Source organism: Pleurodeles waltl, chromosome 11 (genome assembly GCF_031143425.1).
Source record: "Pleurodeles waltl isolate 20211129_DDA chromosome 11, aPleWal1.hap1.20221129, whole genome shotgun sequence".
In the NCBI taxonomy this organism is placed as follows: Eukaryota; Metazoa; Chordata; class Amphibia; order Caudata; family Salamandridae; genus Pleurodeles; species Pleurodeles waltl.
Genome location: NC_090450.1, coordinates 686,526,328 through 686,544,497, shown reverse-complemented (window position 1 = coordinate 686,544,497; position 18,170 = coordinate 686,526,328).

The window sequence follows — 18,170 nt, the reverse complement described above, 5'->3', positions numbered from 1 at the left end:
ATATATTGTCCTAGGTCTGACGTTTCCTTATTCCTGCCTGGTGGACAGAGGTGGTCATTTTGGAAGAACCTATTCAGAGGTTCAGTTGGAAGGACCATAAACGTTACCTCGAGAGTGACATTTTTTGCTCTATGTATAATTACCAGACCACTTGGCACGCCAAAGATGAGTTCGTCTTAGAAGAAGAGAGCCTCATTTTCGCAAACCTTTGGTTCCGTAAAAGGGTGAGTGAGGTCTGCTGGGTCAGCAGAATATACTTAGCAAGCTCACATCTTGCATTATGAGAAGAGTGGAATACCTTAAAGCTAAAATAAAAAATAAAAAATAAATTGCTACGAGACCTTCTGCCCACTCCTCTTCATCATATGCTTCCCCATGTACACTCCTTAAATAGACACTCTCTAGAGGCCCGTGGCCGCCCGTGGCCATAGAGTCGGAATAGCTGGAGGCTTTAAGTTAAGCTGAGACTTGTCTAAATGACAGTCGTTGACCCACAATAGATGCCACCCCCTACCTGCCTACAAGGTTATCCTCTCCCTGCAGGTGGACATGCCAGTGGGTGCAACAGGCAACAAGGTTTGAGAACACTCGAATCTTGCTAAGAATAACCATTGTCTACCTCACTTCATCTGAATCCTTTACAATGATTTGTTGTGCTTCTTCCAGGGACTCCTGTAGGTCGGTAACTTCAGGACACTCTAATCAGAACTCACAGTCTTGACTCCTGAACTGACTTCAAAGCGTGGCTCTCGGTTGCTCTGAATGAAATTGCACCTAATACATCTTGGATTATAGAACCTGTTGATTAATATTCAGATGAAATTCTAATTGAAAAAAGTACATGCCACTGCTGTGCTCATTACCTTTCAAATGATTAGCTAAATTATCAAACTCAACTGAAAAGTACAAGCTCCTAGCCGTTAAGGAAAACAAAAAAGAACATTACACAGTTATGAATTAGTCTACTTCTAACACAGCATTATGGGGCATATTTAAGAGCTCCTAATGTCATCTAAGCATAATGTTTTTACACTAAGGCGGCGCGAATGTGGCTTTTCTGCTGCACTATATGTACCAAGTGGTGCAATGCATGCTTTGCGGCACCTTTTTTAAACCCTTGCGCCATATTATTCCTGCGCCAGGCATAATGTATGCAAGGGGGCATTCCGGGGCTAGGAAGCCCGCACCAGAGTCGGAAAAGTTGGACGCTTCAAATTTAGCTGAGACTTGTCTAAATGACAGTCGTTGACCCACAATAGATGCCACCCCCCACCTGCCTACAAGGTTATCCTCTCCCTGCAGGTGGACATGCCAGTGGGTGCAACAGGCAATAAGATTTCAGAACACTTGAATCTTGCTAAGATTAACCATTGTCTACCTCACTTCATTTGGATCCTTGACAATGATTTGTTGTGCTTTTTCCAGGGACTCCGGTAGGTCGGTAACTTCAGGACACTCTAATCAGAACTCACAGTCTTGACTCCTGAACTGACTTCAAAGCGTGGCTCTCGGTTGCTCTGAATGAAATTGCACCTAATACATCTTGGATTATATAACCTGTTGATTAATATTCAGATAAAATTCTAATTGAAAAAAGTAAATGCCACTGCTGTGCTCATTACCTTTCAAATGATTAGCTAAATTATCAAACTCAACTGAAAAGTACAAGCTCCTAGACGTTAAGGAAAACAAAAAAGAACATTACACAGTTATGATTTAGTCTACTTCTAACACAGCATTATGGGGTATATTTAAGAGCCCCTGATGCCATTTTAGCATAAGTTTCTTACACTAGGGTGGTGCGAAAGTGGCTTTTCTACTGCACTATATGTACCAAGTGGTGCAATGCATGCTTTGCGCCACTTTTTGAAACCCTTGCGCCACATTATGCCTGCGCCAGGCATAATGCATGCAAGGGAGCGTTCCGGTGCTAAGAGGCCCGCAAAAATGGAAGAGTTAAATTGAAAAGATTTTGCTGCACCATTTTTTATGTAATTTTGAATGCCTGCCGAGAGCAGGCATTAAAATGACACTCCCATCATAAGCTATGGGCCTCCTTGCACTTTGCTGCACTAGGGTCAACATTTTTGATGCTAGTGTAGCAAAGTGCCACAATAGTGTCAAAAATGTTGATGCTGTTGTGCTGACGACTGCCATGGTGCATCATATCACAAATGCAGCAGAACCATGGTGTTGTTAGGTGCCCGTAGAGAGGCGCACCAGTATTGATCTTTCTGAAAGGAACGGCATTTTTGCGGCCAAGGCGATCCTTATCTGTGGATCTGCAAAGTCCCAGAGACAGCGGCATTTGACCTAGTTAAGGCCTACTCTACCCCTGTATTCGCTACAAACTAATCCAAGCCAAAATAATTTGTCAGACATTATTATTTGATGATCGTATTCAACAAGATGCAGCAGCTGTGACATTGTCATTTTCCACTATTTTGCTTCATATTGCGGCTATTTCCCAGGTTAATGTTGGTCCTGATGAGACTCTTACATCCGTAATAAGGGTCGAAACTTCGTCAACAGCTTACAAGACAGACCTCTTGCTCTTCTTTCGTGGCGAATTCCGAACTGAGTTATTCATATATTTGGTTAAAAAAAACAGGAAGGCTGTCTGGATTTTCATAGATACACTCACTAAACTATATCAAGAAATATTAGTGTACTGTTTTGATTTTCTTCTCGTGGTGGTCTTGTTTTGCACTTGGGGAGCACAATTTTTTTTTCTACATGATTTAAAAACTGTTTTTATAACAACCGTGGTCTTTCTGAAACTGTTTAACCCCTTAGGTGCTGGGCCTTCACCCCACCAGTGCTGAGCCCTTTTTTGGCTATTTGGGGTAGCTCGCACTTAGGCTTTCATAACTTTTTGTCCACATAAGCTATCCATGCCAAATTTGCATCCTTTTTCCCAACATCCTAGGGATTCTAAAGGTACCCAGAGTTTGTGGGTTCCCCTGGAGGAGATCAAGAAATTAGCCAAAATACAGCTAAAAGTTTGTTTTTTGCAGAAAAATGGGAAAAAGGGCTGCAGAAGAAAGCATGTGGGTTTTTCCCTGAAATTTGCATCAACAGAGGGATTGTGGTGCTAAAATCACCATCTTTCCAGCTTTCAGGAACAGGCAGACTTGAATCAGAAAACCACATTTTTAAACACAATTGTGGCATTTTACTGGGACATAACCCATTTGCACAATTTTTGTGCTTTTAGCCTCCTTCCAGTTAGTGACAGAAATGGGTGTAAAACCAATGCTGCATCCAGGACAGCTAAACATTTCTGAAAAGTAGAGAACATTCTGATTTCAGTAAGGGGTCACTTGTGTAGATCCTACAAGGTTTTCATACAGAAAATAACAGCTGAAAAAAACAAATATTGAAATTGAGGTAAAAAAACAGCCATTTTTCTCCATGTTTTACTCTGTAACTTTTTCCTGCAATGTCATATTTTCAAAAGTAATAAACCATTACGTCCGCTGGACTCTTCTGGTTGCGGGGATATATAGGACTTATAGGTTCATCAAGAACCCTAGGTACCCAGAGCCAATAAAGGAGTAGCCCCTTGCAATGGGTTTTCATTGTATACCAGGTGTACAGCTATTTAAAGAGAAATATAAAGAGTGAAAAATAGGTATCAAGGAAACCTTTGTATTTCCAAAATGGGCACATGATAAGGTTTTGAGAAGCAGTGGTTATTTGCACATCTCTGAATTCTGGGGTGCCCATAATAGCATGTGAATTACAGGGCATTTCTCAAGTAGATGTCTTTTTTACACACTGTCTTACATTTGGAAGGAAACAATGTAGAGAAAGACAAGGGGTAATAACACTTGTTCTGCTATTCTGTGTTTCCCTAAGTCTTCTGATAAACATGGTACCTCACTTGCGTGGGTAGGCCTAATGCCCGCGACAGGAAACGCAACATGGACACATCACATTTTTGCATTGAAATCTGACGTTTTTTTGGAAAGTGCCTAGCTGTGGATTTTGGCCTCTAGCTCAGCCAGCGGCTAGGGAAACCTACGAAACCTGTGCATGTTTGAAAACTAGACACCTGGGGAATCCGGGATGGGGTGACTTTTGGGGCTCTCGCCAGGTTCTGTTACCCAGAATCCTTTGCAAACCTCAAAATTTGGCAAGAAAACACCTTTCCCTCCAATTTCGGTGCAGCAAAGTTCTGGAATCTAAGAGGAGCTGCAAACTTCCTTCGACCCAGCATTTCCCCAAGTCTCCCGATAAAAATTGTACCTCACTTGTGTGGGTAGGTCTAGTGCCCGCGACAGGAAATGCTCCAAAACACAACATGGACACATCACTTTTTCCCAAAGAAAGCTAACCTGTTTTTTGCAAAGTGCCTAGCTATGGTCTTTGGCCTCTAGCTCAGCCGGCACCTAGAGAAACCTAGCAAACCTATACATTTTTTTAAACTAGACATCTAGGGGAATTCAGAATGGGTTGACTTGTGGGGCTCTCACCAGGTTCTGTTACTCAGAATCCTTTGCAAACCTCAAACTTTGGCAAAAAAATCACTTTTTTCTCACATCTTGGTGATGGAACGTTCTGGAATCTGAGAGCAGCCACAAACTTCCTTCCACCCAGCATTTCCCCAAGTCTCCTGATAACAATGGTACCTCACTTGTGTGGGTAGGCCTCGTGCCCACAACAGGAAACGCCCCAAAACGCAACATGGACACATCAAATTTTTACATTGAATACTGACGTTTTTTGGGGGAAAGTGCCTAGCTGTGGATTTTGGTCTCTAGCTCAGCCGATACCTAGGGAAACCTACCAAACCTGTGGACTTTTGAAAACTAGACACCTAGAGGAACCCAGGATGGGGTAACCACAACTTTCCTTCCACCCAGCATTCCCCCAAGTCTCCCGATAAAAATGGTACCTCCCTTGTGTGGGCAGGCCTAGTGCCCACGACAGGAATAGATCACACAACGGTCAATGTTGGTCCTTACATGAGGGAAACTGTTGACCCTGGGGTGATCCATTCCTGACTCAGGCACTAGGTACTGGGACTCAAGTAAGGTAGCGTATTTTATCACGACAGGTGGGGAAACACTGGGTGGTAGGAATTTTGTGGATCCCATCAAATTCCTGTAGTTTGTGTGACAGAAATGCAAGGAAAAATTGAGTTTTTATTCAACATTTCACCTTTGCAGGGTATTCTGGGTAAGAAAACTTTGGGGAATCCACTCCCTTACAAAACCAGGTTGTTTTGTGCTAGATAATTTTGATGTCTCCACAATACGATTTGGCCGGTGGAATCTGGGGCTGAACTAAATTGGGGAGCTCCCAAGAGAGCACTCTCTCTGTGCTTGCCGCCGCATGCACCTGCTCTCTGGGTTGGTCAACCCGCTATTGTACCTCTGCACAGACTGTGCTTGCGAAGGCACAGCAGGACTGTCCTCATCACTTCCCTCATAATCAATGGAAGAGGACTTATCGAATGGGACTCCGACTGAAAAATCACTCCCAGAGTCTGCACCATTGTCCTATCCCTCAGATGCTGTCTCAGTATCTGATCCTACATCAGATCTGTCCTCTATAACCAGAGTGAGGGCTTGAACAGCAGTCATCCAATGAGATGCCATCTCTGCCACTGGCTAAACTATTGCTCTAAAACACTAGCCTACGTAGACAGTCACAAAATTGCTGGTGGGTGTGATACGTGCAACAGTGGAGGTCACCTTACCTTCTCTTCTTCCCTCAATCAGCACGTTTTTTCAAGACACTCAAAAAAAGACACACTATTACTTCACCTTGTCACATACCAATTGTCACAGTCTTTAGCGCCTCTAGTGCCCAGTCCAACAATCATTATTGGTGCTCCCACTCCCATGACCTCCTACTCAGATTCCCTCATTATCACCCAGCAAAAGTGCCCTTCATCTCTCCAAAGCCCCCCTCGCACATACATTTCATTTGTATTATGGCGCAGGTAATGCCTGACTTTACTAATGTACTCAGCTATTTACATAAAATACAGATTTGATCTTTGCAGTAGACATATAAACCTTCAGTGCTACTTTATGGCATCAAAACTGCCGCTAGACAAAAGTCTGATCCTTTTGTAGCAAAAACATAATCAAAAGACTTACTTGACTTTTTTATTGCTGCCTAAAAGCTACAGTTGAAACGCGTCAGGTGAAGTGTGTGCATTGCTTTGAAGACACAAGCTGCAACTGCAACACAACTGGTGGCAAAAAAAAAATATATATATATATATATATAGAGAGAGAGAGAGAGATCATTTCTATATGTGGGTGTGGTTTTCCTGGGGCCCGATCGCAGCCTCCGGGGAAACCACCCACGTGCTGACAAAAGTGATATATATATATATATATATATGTATATCTATATCTACATCTATATATATATATATATATAAATATATATCTATATATAAATATATATATATATATATATATATATATATATATATATATATATATATATATATACTAAAAACTCTGGGGCCGAGGCGAAAATTGCCACACCTTTTCCTTCAGTCATATAAATGATGTTTGTCAGTAACTGCGGACAAATAGTGCACGAGTCTTGAGGATCGACCCCCCAATCCTGAATCACCAAAACTCAAGGTGCTGTAATTAAACAACGAGACTCAGCACGTATATACATCCACCTGTGAAAGAAGGAGAAATCTCCTTGTATGTTTTCACATCCTTATGCAGCACAATATGTGCACATTATCTCATCAACCACATCTTCTTTTGGCATGATTAGTTTTATTAGTTAATTTGTGATTATCCATCTATAACTTAATGTACAGTGAAAGTAGCCATAGCCAACGTATTTCGTCCCAAAGGACTTCTTCAGGGCTCGCAGGTCGAAGTTTCTCTGTCGCCGTATCAAATTGCATTGAGAGGAACATCTTGTTTCACCTGCGAGCCCTGAAGAAGTCCTGAGTTAAGGGCACTCATAAATGACTGACAAATTACAGGGACTAATCATTGGTGAATTACCTTGCTGAATTTCATGTATGTTATAGCTTTGTCGAAACTGACTCTGCTATTGATTTGCACTGTGGCTTTAGAATGTGTTGTGGTTCAAGCTTTGATTAAATAAAATTTATTCCGCAACTTTGGACAATCAGTATTGTTCTTATATGTGTTTCATTTGATCTTGATATTACTCTACATGACATTAGCATTGTTATTATAAGGGAAATAAACGTACTAAATGTTTATTAAAGGTGTAGTTATTCATGGGTAAAAGGTCATGGTGCGTGATATTTACTGACTCCGTAGATTATTGATTTTATTGATTATTAATGATTGCTGATTATCGTGTATTGATTATTAATTATGTACTGGAGCTATGGTAAGAACTTCTTAATACGAGTCAAAAGGTTAATTGACCTATTTGCGTCCCCTTGTAAGTTTACTTATTAAGGACCGATGCGCTAACAGTTGTGGTAGAAGACTGATGGTTTGGCTCTTTAAGAGCTTGCCATAGGTGTCCGGTACAGAGTGACAGATGTTAACAGTTGTGGTAAACAGACCGAAGATTTGGCTTCATTGGAGCTTTCCATAGACGTGTAGTATACAGTGACAGGTTCTCCCAGGGATGGTAGCGGTTTAAAGCTGGTCCTTTTGAGAGTTCGCTATTATTGAGATTTGGATTTTGTTTCAAGATGACAACTGGAGAGAAAATGATGTCCCCTTAAGCCTAGAAATGACTTTCCCGGATCCTAGATCCTGCTAGTGTTCCTGGCGTTCTAGTGATAGAGTGAGTGAAATAGGTTGCGCTTGCACAGCTTATGCATATCGCAGGTGAATTGTGAAGGTTTGCGAGGATCTTTAGGGAGTTTGCGTACTCCAAATGTAGTTATGGTAGGAGTGTGCCTACTCCCCAGTGTGAGAGTAGGTAAGTCGTCGAACTTAATATGTGTGTGGCCCTTTGTGCTAAAAAATTGTCCACATGGTTGTTGATGTACGGACCCTGCGTGGTCTAAGACTCCGAAGTATATTGAAAACTGTATGGGACACATGGTTATATGTTGTAATATGTCTGGGTTATTAGGTTGATAGGGCATGGTCAACAAGTCAGTGTGTGAGTTAAAGTGGGATAGAGAAAAATTGGACTGAGATTTTGTGAGTCCTTAGTGCACCAGGAAAGCCCCATTGATCAGTTGAGAGTAAAATTTGCGGGTCGAATTTTGCTTGCGAATCTGGGAGACCGAGAAAGAGGAATAGCTGCATGCGTGAAAAGAGCCAGCAGTGAAAATCCGTAAGGTTTCTAAAGCGATTGTGTTACCTTTCCTGTAATAAACCATCAGATTTGTTTTTGGCTTTTGTTTTTTGATTACTGCTCACAATATTTTGCATTTGTTTTGTGTGGATTGAAGTTTAGGAGGATGAGCCTTAAGACTTTGTCAGCCGAAGTACGTGTGGGTGTGACGTCATTGGAGCCACGCTTGGATAGGTTGGTTAGTGAGAAGGGTCGCACACGGATTGGCAGTCGTCCGTGAGAGGCAATTAGTTGAGAATGTGGGTGAAAGGAATCTTGGGATTAAAAGTCATTTTCTGATCTGATTTTGAATAAACAAAAGTAGAAAAGATGAAGTTTTTCTAAGCATTGAGAAGTGCCCTAAGGGGAGATTAAAGCGAGTGTAGAGGAGCATACACCACCAGAGAATACACCGGCTTTCATTGTAATGGAGGAGAGAGGTGTTGTGCCATGTCTTTGGCTAAAGCAATGGTGCAAGTTGACAGAGAAAAATGGGAACTTAGCGTTTCCTGAAAATGGGGCGTTCAATTTGAGGATTTTGGAGCAATTGCAGATGGGGCTATATGAATCGAAGCACCTTCTGAGACCAGCACAGTTTGAGGCATTAGAAATTTGGGAGCTAGTAGCTAGACAGTAACAGCAATTAAAATTCAAGAGAAGGATAAGAAGGGTAGAAAAGACTTTAGCAAAGGCTAAATAGGATTGGGAGAAGAAAAGAAGGAGATCAGAGGCTTTCCAGGGAGTTAAGTTGTTTCCAGCGATTACACAGGAGAATTAGAAGGAAGGAAAGAAAGCGACTAGGAAGACTAATAGAAGTCCGTCCTAAAGTAAGGGAGCTAGAAAGTCTTCAACAGAAGAGGAGGAATCAGATAATGAACATCTTGTTACACAGATATTGAGAGACAAACCACCACCATATACAGTACACAAGAGTGGTACGAGTACTAGTGCTGATCCGACAGCACAGGTAATGGGGACAGTGAGTCCGTTACAGGTTAATGCTAACCTGACACCGAACATGGTGCAAAGTAGTTCTAATGTGCTAACTACTCCTGTAGTGCAGAAACAGATGCAGCTGCCACAGATACAGATAATTTATCCTGATGTGCCCATTTTAGAAACAACTTCGAATTTAGTGGTGCCCACTGAGCAGTGGTCCCAAGACCAATACTGGTCCAGACTGAGCCAACTCCGAATTTGTTGCCCCAAGTGCAGCCGCAGGTAATGCCAAGATTTATGCCAATGACAGGGACACAGCCAGAATTGACTCCGATAATGAATCATAGTATGGGAGTTACTCTCCCACCGAGTTTAGGTGCTAGAGCAGCCCTGGATGCAATCTCGTTGCTGATTACTGTTGGCCAGCGGTACCATTATTTGCACAAAAGAAACCAATTGTGTGTGAACAGGGAGCAATAGCCCAGAGTCTAATGAGGATAAGGAACAAGTTCATGTAGTCTCTTCTGTGGGTCAGACTTTTGATGGATCAAGATCATTGTTAGACCTTGGTCCACTTGTTGCACTTCCAGATGCCGTGACTGGATCAAATGCGGGTCAGAGCCTGAAATTATTGACACCGCAGACTCCGAGTGTAGTGGCACAGCAGGTGCCACAGGTCCAAGTGAGTAGCATTTCGTTACAGGGACTGACAGCTCAGCAGTGAACTGAATGGTTAGGCAGGCTGAATACCCCACAGAATGCCTCTAAGGGAGAAGAACACTTGAATTGTGTCAGATTAAGCATGGAAATGGGTGAACTCATTGAGGCAACGATGCAGGTGAATAGGTTAGAATCCTACACAAAGGCAGAGTTGAGATATTTGTGTCCAAGGATTATGAGAGAGGTGAGCAAGGTACATCAGAGGCTAGCAGATTTGGCAGAGAAACATGGCATAGAAATTGAGAAAATGAAGCATTTGAAGAAGAGTTACAGATTAGATTTTGAGGCAAATGGGAAGGCAGATGGGTAAAGAAAAGAGACAAGAAGAAAAGAGATTCTCTGGAGTTGATTGAGAATGTACAGCAGGACAAGGATCCAGTAAAGATTTTACCAATGAGGGAAATTCCAGGGGGAAATTTTGTTCATGTTCCTTGGAGCAGAAGTGACATTCTATCATTTACGCATGATTATCCAAAATTGAGAGAGAAGCCAGTAGAATGGTATCAACAGAAAGACAGGTTTGTGAAACTTGGAAAGTGTTTGTGGGAGGACTACAACACATTACTGGAGATAGTGGTTCCAGCTGACTTATGGGTCGAGTGTAAGAGAACTGTAGACTGGCCAACAAGTGAGCCGGAGAGAGATAAGAATACAGGTGTACTGTCTCCTGAGGTGATGAAATATTACTATAAGGTGATTGAGTTCCTGAAATTGAGGATTTCGCCCCAAAGTCTTGATTGGCAGAGGGATGACAGGACAGTGGAGGAAGCAAAGGAGTCGATACATGCGTATTATGAGAAATTGTTGAAGGCATTCAAGGAGTATAGTGGTACAAAAACAATTGAGCTGAAAGACATGTTCCATTTTGTGTTCAGATTTGTGGAAGGACTGAAGCCTGAAATTGGTCAGATGATTAAGAGTCATTTGATTTGCTGGCAAGCAAAGCCAATTGATGAGGTGTTGCAGTATGCAAAATACTGTGGTGACGAGATTGAGTTGAAGCAGAAAAAGTTAAAAGTAAAAGGGAAGGTGATGCAGATTAAAGCAGCTCAGTCAGGAGTGCAACGAAATTTTGTGCACCAGATGCTGCAGCAGCAGGGAAATGTCGTGTTTCAGCCCCAGATGAAAGGTAGAGGTTGTGGAGGCAATATGAATAGCGGTCCAGATTTGAATACTGTAGTGGTTCCGAATTATGTGCAGGGGATGAGGAAGCTATTGCCGTGTCACATTTGCGGAGCTGTAGGGCATTGGAAACAGGAGTGTCCAAAGATGGTGCATGAAGGTGTTGTTCAGCAGTGTAATTACATCAATTCATTCCAGAATGTTAGAGGACTGCGACTAAGGGGTCACAATCCAAATTTTCAGAATAATGTAAATCAAGTACAGAATTTTTAGCTCATGAAGGAGGTGCAAATGCCCCTTGCACAAGTGTCACAATTGCAGCCAATGCAGCAGCAGGTTCCCATGGTACCTATAACAGCAAATGCAGATACCTCAAGCCCCAATGGAGCAGCAACAGATGATGCTTTCTCAACAAGTCACAGGTCAGAGACAAGACAGGAGTGGTAACACAGTGCACCAATTCCAGTTATACAGTGAGGATAGAATAAATGATGAATGGATGAGTGGTAGCTCAGATGAGGAGCCATGTGTGCTTGCAACTTCTTTAGAAGTAGATCAGAGAGGACCCTATGTGAAGGGAAAGGTTATGGGCCACAGAGTTTCATTCTTGGTGGACACAGGAGCTACACGCTTAACAGTGAGAAGTGTAGAAGGTCCCAATTTGCCCTTTTCAAGTAGAACAGTTCAGGTTGTGGGGGTACAGAACCAGTACTTGACAAACCCGATTATAGATCCAGTTCAAGTCAAGATTGGCAATTTCCAGGGACTGCATAAGTTTGTAGTCTGCGATTCAAGTCCGGTATCTCTACTGGGAAGAGACTTGCTGTGTAAAACAAAGTGTTTGATTACTTGCTCAAATTATGAAATTGAGATTCAGACAAATAGTGATAATGAGGAAGACCAAGCCCCAGAAATAAAGTGTGTGCAAATGAGAAGTGCCACTTGATTGAGTTTTTCCCGATGTTCACTGTGAAAGACCTCCATCCTGATTTGCAGGGAACAGTGCAAGTGAACGTGTGGGATTTGACTGGAAAGGAAGTAGGTTTCATTAAAGGGGTGGAGCCAGTCAAGGTTACCATAAAGCCGAATGCAGTTTTCCCTCAACCTCCACAGTAGAACATGACACAAGTTGTTCTGATAAAAGTGGCTCAGGTAATTGCAGATTTTGTGAAACAGTGAGTTTTGAAGGAGGTGTTCAGCAGTCCACGTAACTCACCGACAAGGGGTTTGAAGAAGCCCTTTGGGAAGGTTCGGATTTTTCAGGATTTGAGAAAAATAAATGAGATTGTGGTCAGGTATTGTCCTGTAGTGCCCAATCCAGCTGTGGTACTATTCCAGATTCCATGTGATGCAGAGTAGTTTACAATCATTGATTTATCAGAAGCATTTTTTTCTGTGCCTTTTCATGAGGACAGCCAATTTCTCTTTTGTTTCAAATTCCTGGATCGAGTCTATTGCTGGTGTAGACTTCCTCAAGGGTACACAGAGTCACCTTCCTTGTTCAACCAGATCTTGAAAAATAATTTGGAGTCTTTAGAATTGCCTTTCCAATCGACTTTGGTGCAGTACATTGATGACTTATTGATTGCGTCCAAGACAAGGGATGAGTGTAAGTATTACTCGATTGCCCTGCTGAACCATTTGGGAAAGAATCGTTATAAAGGCCCTCATTACAACCCTGGCGGTTGGTGTAAAAGTGGCGGTACTACCGCCAACAGTATGGTGGTAATTACCGCCAAATTACGACCATGGCGGAGAGAACTCAGATAGACAGCCACTTTACCACATCGACCGCCAGGGTGGGAACAACAGCCGCCACGGCGGTAGCCGCCTACAGCCAGCAGAAGTCAATGTCCTGCCCACCATATTACAACCACACAATCCGCCACCTTTACCGGGGCGGTACCAATGACATCAAAAGCCTGGTGGAAACACTGCACATAAGGGAAGACACAGGGAACAACCATGCCGCCATGGAGCATGAGCTGCATGTCTTCCCCATGCTCTTCTATGTCTTGCTCAACCACGAAAACCAACGACGGCGAAGCCGACGACGGTGAGTACAGCCACCTAGCACACAGGGGAGGGGGGAGGAAAAAGAGAGTGACACACACACACAAACCACACACACCCCCACCCCCAACTCCATACACACAATCAGCTACAGTGATAAAACATATTTACCCTGTATCTCGGATGAATAATGCAAGGACAACAGGAATTTACGAAAGTGAGTGTAATAAGATCAACACAGTATAAATAAGAAATATGCAATGTAACAGATATATATAATTGCACAGTTCAAGGGACACTGTCCAGTCCTCAGTGTGGGTGGGCCACAGGGCCACAGGCCAAAGTCCAAGGCCCCACTTGTCACCTGCCTCAACACGAAGAGAACACTGCAGGGGCATCAGTTGGAAAAAATGCAGGCACATCAGAGGAACGGGGGGCACCTCAGCCGGGAGATGGAACAAGGCCACTGGTTCTGGAGGGGCAACATGCCCTGTGCTTGGTCCTGGGGAGTGCAAGGCCACAGTCTCTCGAGTGGGTGACTTCCCCACATGCTCTGGAGGGGGCAACATGCCCTGTGCTTGGTCCTGGGGTGTGCAAGGCCACAGTCTCTCAAGTGGGTGATTTCCCCACATGCTCTGGAGGGGGCAACATGCCCTGGGCTTGGTCCTGGAGAGTGCAAGGTCACAGTCTCACATGAGTGACTTGCCCACATGCTCTGGAGGGGGCAAAAATGCCCTGTGCTTGGTCCTGGGGAGTGCAAGGCCACAGTCTCTCAAGTGGGTGTCTTACCCACTGGTTCTGGAGGGGGCATCGTGCCCTGTACTCTTGGTCCTGGGGAGTGCAAGGTCACAGTCTCTCAGGTGGGTGTCATACCCACTGGATTTGCAGGGGGCAGGCCGCACAGCAGCCCATGGACACAGGACTACATACCGTCTGTCGGCAGTGATGTCTGCTCAGTGATAGTGATGCTGCTGCTGCTGGTGGGGGGAGGCTCTAGCCCATCCCCTGCAGCCTCAGACGGCTGCACAACCATGGTTGGTGGTGGGAGCTCTGTCAGAGTCCCTGCCCCAGGCCCCTGGTCCTTCCTGCCTGCTGGTGCTGGCTCCTTGCTCTTCCTGCCAGCAGCTGGGCAGGATCCTTGTCCTTCCTGACAGCAGCTGGGACTGGCTCCTTGCCTTTCTTGGCAGCAGGCTCCTTGCCCTTCCTGGCAGCAGCTGGGGCAGGCTCCTTGCTCTTCCGGGCAGCAGCTGTGGCAGGCTCCTTGCTCTTCCGGGCAGCAGCTGGGGCAGGCTCCTTTCCCTTGAGGCTGCCTGGTGCAGGCTCCTTCACCCTCAGGACATGTGCCCTGGATCCTTTCCTACCACGATTGGATGTGGTGACTACTGGTCCCGTGAACTAGGTGGCTGAGGTGCTTGGCTGGGTTTTGGCCACCCTTGCCATATCTGCAGGGTGAGGGGGAGGGGTAGGGAAGAGGTCAATGGTGGATAGGAAAAGTATTTTAGGGACATTGTGGTGGGAAGAGGGAGAAGGTTTGGGAGTGGAGGAAGAGGAAGTGGTTGTAGGAGGTGTCTGTCTGCTGAGTTTGGGTGGGTGCAGGTGCATGGGCTGGATGCTGTTGTGAGGTGGATGGCTGTTGGGTATCTGAGTGCTTGCGTATGTGTACCTAAGAAGGGGGACAGGCACAGTGGGAGAGTACACAGGGAACGTGTGTAAGGCTGTTGTAGAGGTGTCTGCAAGTGAGATGTGTGTTCTGCTAGGTGAGGTGGTGATGCTGGTAGTGGATGAGGATGCAGTGCATGCAGGTGTGAATGTAGATGGAACTTGGAGGGAGGTGGAGGAGGGGGACACAGTGGAAATAGTGGATGATGGTATGTCTGCATCTGGATGATGTTTGTGTGAGTGCCTGTGGGATGAAGTGCAGTGCTTGTGTTTGCCTGTGCCACTCTTGTGTGTTGTCTTGTGTGCATGCTCATCTGCCTGTGTGCTTGGGATAGGTTGGGGTTGAGGGGAATGGGATTAGGAAGAGTAGGTTGTAGGGTGGAAACAGGGACAATGGCTGCCATCAGAGAGGAGGCCAGAGCCTGGATCAATCTCTGTTGGGCCGCCAAGCCAGTGTGAATGCCCTCCAGAAATGCATTAGTCTGTTGCACCTGGGCTGCCAGCCCCTGGATGGCATTCACAATGGTTGACTGCCCTACAGAGATGGATCTCAGGATGTCAATAGCCTCCTCACTCAGGGCAGCAGGGCTCACTGGGGCAGGGCCTGAGGTGCCTGGGGCGAGCGGGCACGGGCAACTCGATGAGGGGCTGCTGGGCGGGCGGTTCTGGTACGGAGGGGTGGCAGCTGTACCTGTAGCTGGGGTGGTCACAGAGGTGTCCGCCACCACCAGGGAGCTTCCATTGGAGGAGGTATCTGTGTCTGAACTGTCCCCTGTAGTCTCCACCGTGGTGCTCCCCTCGCCCACCATCCCACTGGTGCCCTCACCCTCAGTGGACTCTGCCTCCGGGGTCGTGTGGGATGCAGCTCCCTCCGTCGCCGGTGCCTCTGCTCCTCCACCAGATGATGCTAATGCACATAAGGACAGGGTGACAAAACAAAAAGGGGGGGAAGAGACAAAGGATACACTTGGTTAATGGCTGCACCAACACCACTGTTGGCGTACACAGTACACTCATACACAGAGAACAGCCATACGCACTATGCATTGCATTATCAGTGATAGAATCAAAAATACAAAATGATCAGATCTATTAACTGCACCCAAAAAAGACAAAACATACAATAAATTATCTTTAACACTGCACACAGTGCATTAAGTCCACAGATCTATAAGATCTTACACAAACATTGGCCCTTTCTACTAGCAGATAACACTCTTATAAAGAGTCTTACCAGCAGACCAAGTGTCACCTATAGCAGAGGCCGTACACTACAGGACAGCTTTATACAACCTGACATCACGGATACATGGTTACCTAAACCACCCAACGGCTCCTGCAAGTGTGGCTACTGCAACATATGCTGTTACATAAAAGACAAGATCGTCAGCTTTCAATACAACACTAAGACCTCATACAAAATTCACAAGTTTATTAATTGCAACACTAAGGGGGTCATTACAACCCTGGCGGACGGTGTAAAAGCGGCGGTAAGACCGCACACAGGCTGGCGGAAAAAAAAGGGAATTATGACCGTGGCGGAAACCGCCAACAAAGACAGCCACTTTAACACTCCGACCGCCACAGCGGTACAGACAAACAGCGCGGCGGTCACCGCCAACAGACAGGCGGGAGACAAAGTACCGCCCACAGTATCACAACCTACCAATCTGCCACCTTTTCCGGGGCGGATTCACCGTGGATAAAAACACGGCGGAAACAGCCATTTTAAAGGGAAAACGCTCACCTCAACACACACCTCGAGGAAGGAGGGCACCATGGAGCCAGAACTCCAAATACTCCCTGCAATAGTCTTCCGGCTCCTCTATGATCATCAGCAATGCCGGCGCCGAAGACAACGGTGAGTACTGCACCTACGACATAGGGGAGGCAAAAGTCAGGGACACACACATGCAACACCCCCACCTGACCCTCACGCACTACAACACACACACCAATGCATATTCAAACATCACAGTAACAACCCCCAACCCCCCCAGAAGAATGCAAAGACAAAAGGAAATGAGTTCAACCATTGTAATGTATCAAAATACAGTAAGCTAATAAATACAGATATATATACACATTCAACAAAATATACATCACGATTAGTAGTGCAGGTATGCACCATTCAATGTCCGTGGACCACTGGGCCCAAAATGCATGAGCGAGGCCCACATCAGATACCTGACCAGAAACGGAGAGAACACTGCTGGGGCATCAGATCGAAATACAACAGGCACCTCCGGGGGAAGGGAAGGCGGGGCACCTCAGGCAGATGACAGCACCACGCCAGATCCACAACGGGGCTCCATGCCCATTGATGTATCCTGGGGAGTGCAAAGCCACAGTCTCTCAAGTCTCTACAATGGGTGGGTTGCCCACTGTACCATCCTGGGGAGTGCAAAGCCACAGTCTCACAAATCTTTTCAGTGGGTGGTTTGCCCACTGTACCATCCTGGGGAGTGCAAAGCCACAGTCACACAAGTCTTTTCAGTGGGTGGTTTGCCCACTGTACCATCCTGGGGAGTGCAAAGCCACAGTCTCACAAGTCTTTTCAGTGGGTGGGTTGCCCACTGTACGATCCTGGGGAGTGCAAAGCCACAGTCTCACAAGTCTTTTCAGTGGGTGGTTTGCCCACTGTACCATTCCTGGGGAGTGCAAAGCCACAGTCTCACAAGTCTTTTCAGTGGGTGGTTTGCCCACTGCTTTATCCTGGGGAGTGCAAAGCCACAGTCTCACAAGTCTTTTCAGTGGGTGGTTTGCCCACTGTACCATCCTGGGGAGTGCAAAGCCACAGTCTCACAAGTCTTTTCAGTGGGTGGTTTGCCCACAGTACCATCCTGGGGAGTGCAAAGCCACAGTCTCACAAGTCTTTTCAGTGGGTGGTTTGCCCACTGCTTTATCCTGGGGAGTGCAAAGACACAGTCTCACAAGTCTTTTCAGTGGGTGGTTTGCCCACTGTACCATTCCTGGGGAGTGCAAAGCCACAGTCTCACAAGTCTTTTCAGTGGGTGGTTTGCCCACTGTACCATCCTGGGGAGTGCAAAGCCACAGTCTCACAAGTCTTTTCAGTGGGTGGTTTGCCCACTACCATCCTGGGGAGTGCAAAGCCACAGTCTCTCAAGTGGATGACAGTCTCCACTGGTTCTGGAGGGGGACTGGTGCCCAGAGTGCTTCATCCTGTTAAGGACTGAGGTAGTGGATGCTGTTCTCCACTGGTTCTGGAGGGGGACTGGTGCCCAGAGTGCTTCATCCTGTTAAGGACTGAGGTAGTGGATGCTGTTCTCCACTGGTTCTGGAGGGGGCCTGGTGCCCAGAGTACATCACTCTTCCTGTGACGGTCTCAGTTCCGATACTGCCCCTGCCGCACATGGGCTACCGGTGCTTGACTTTGCAGTTTCTGACCTGTTCAGCGGTGCTTGCCATGGCGGTCTTTGGCCTGTTCAGCG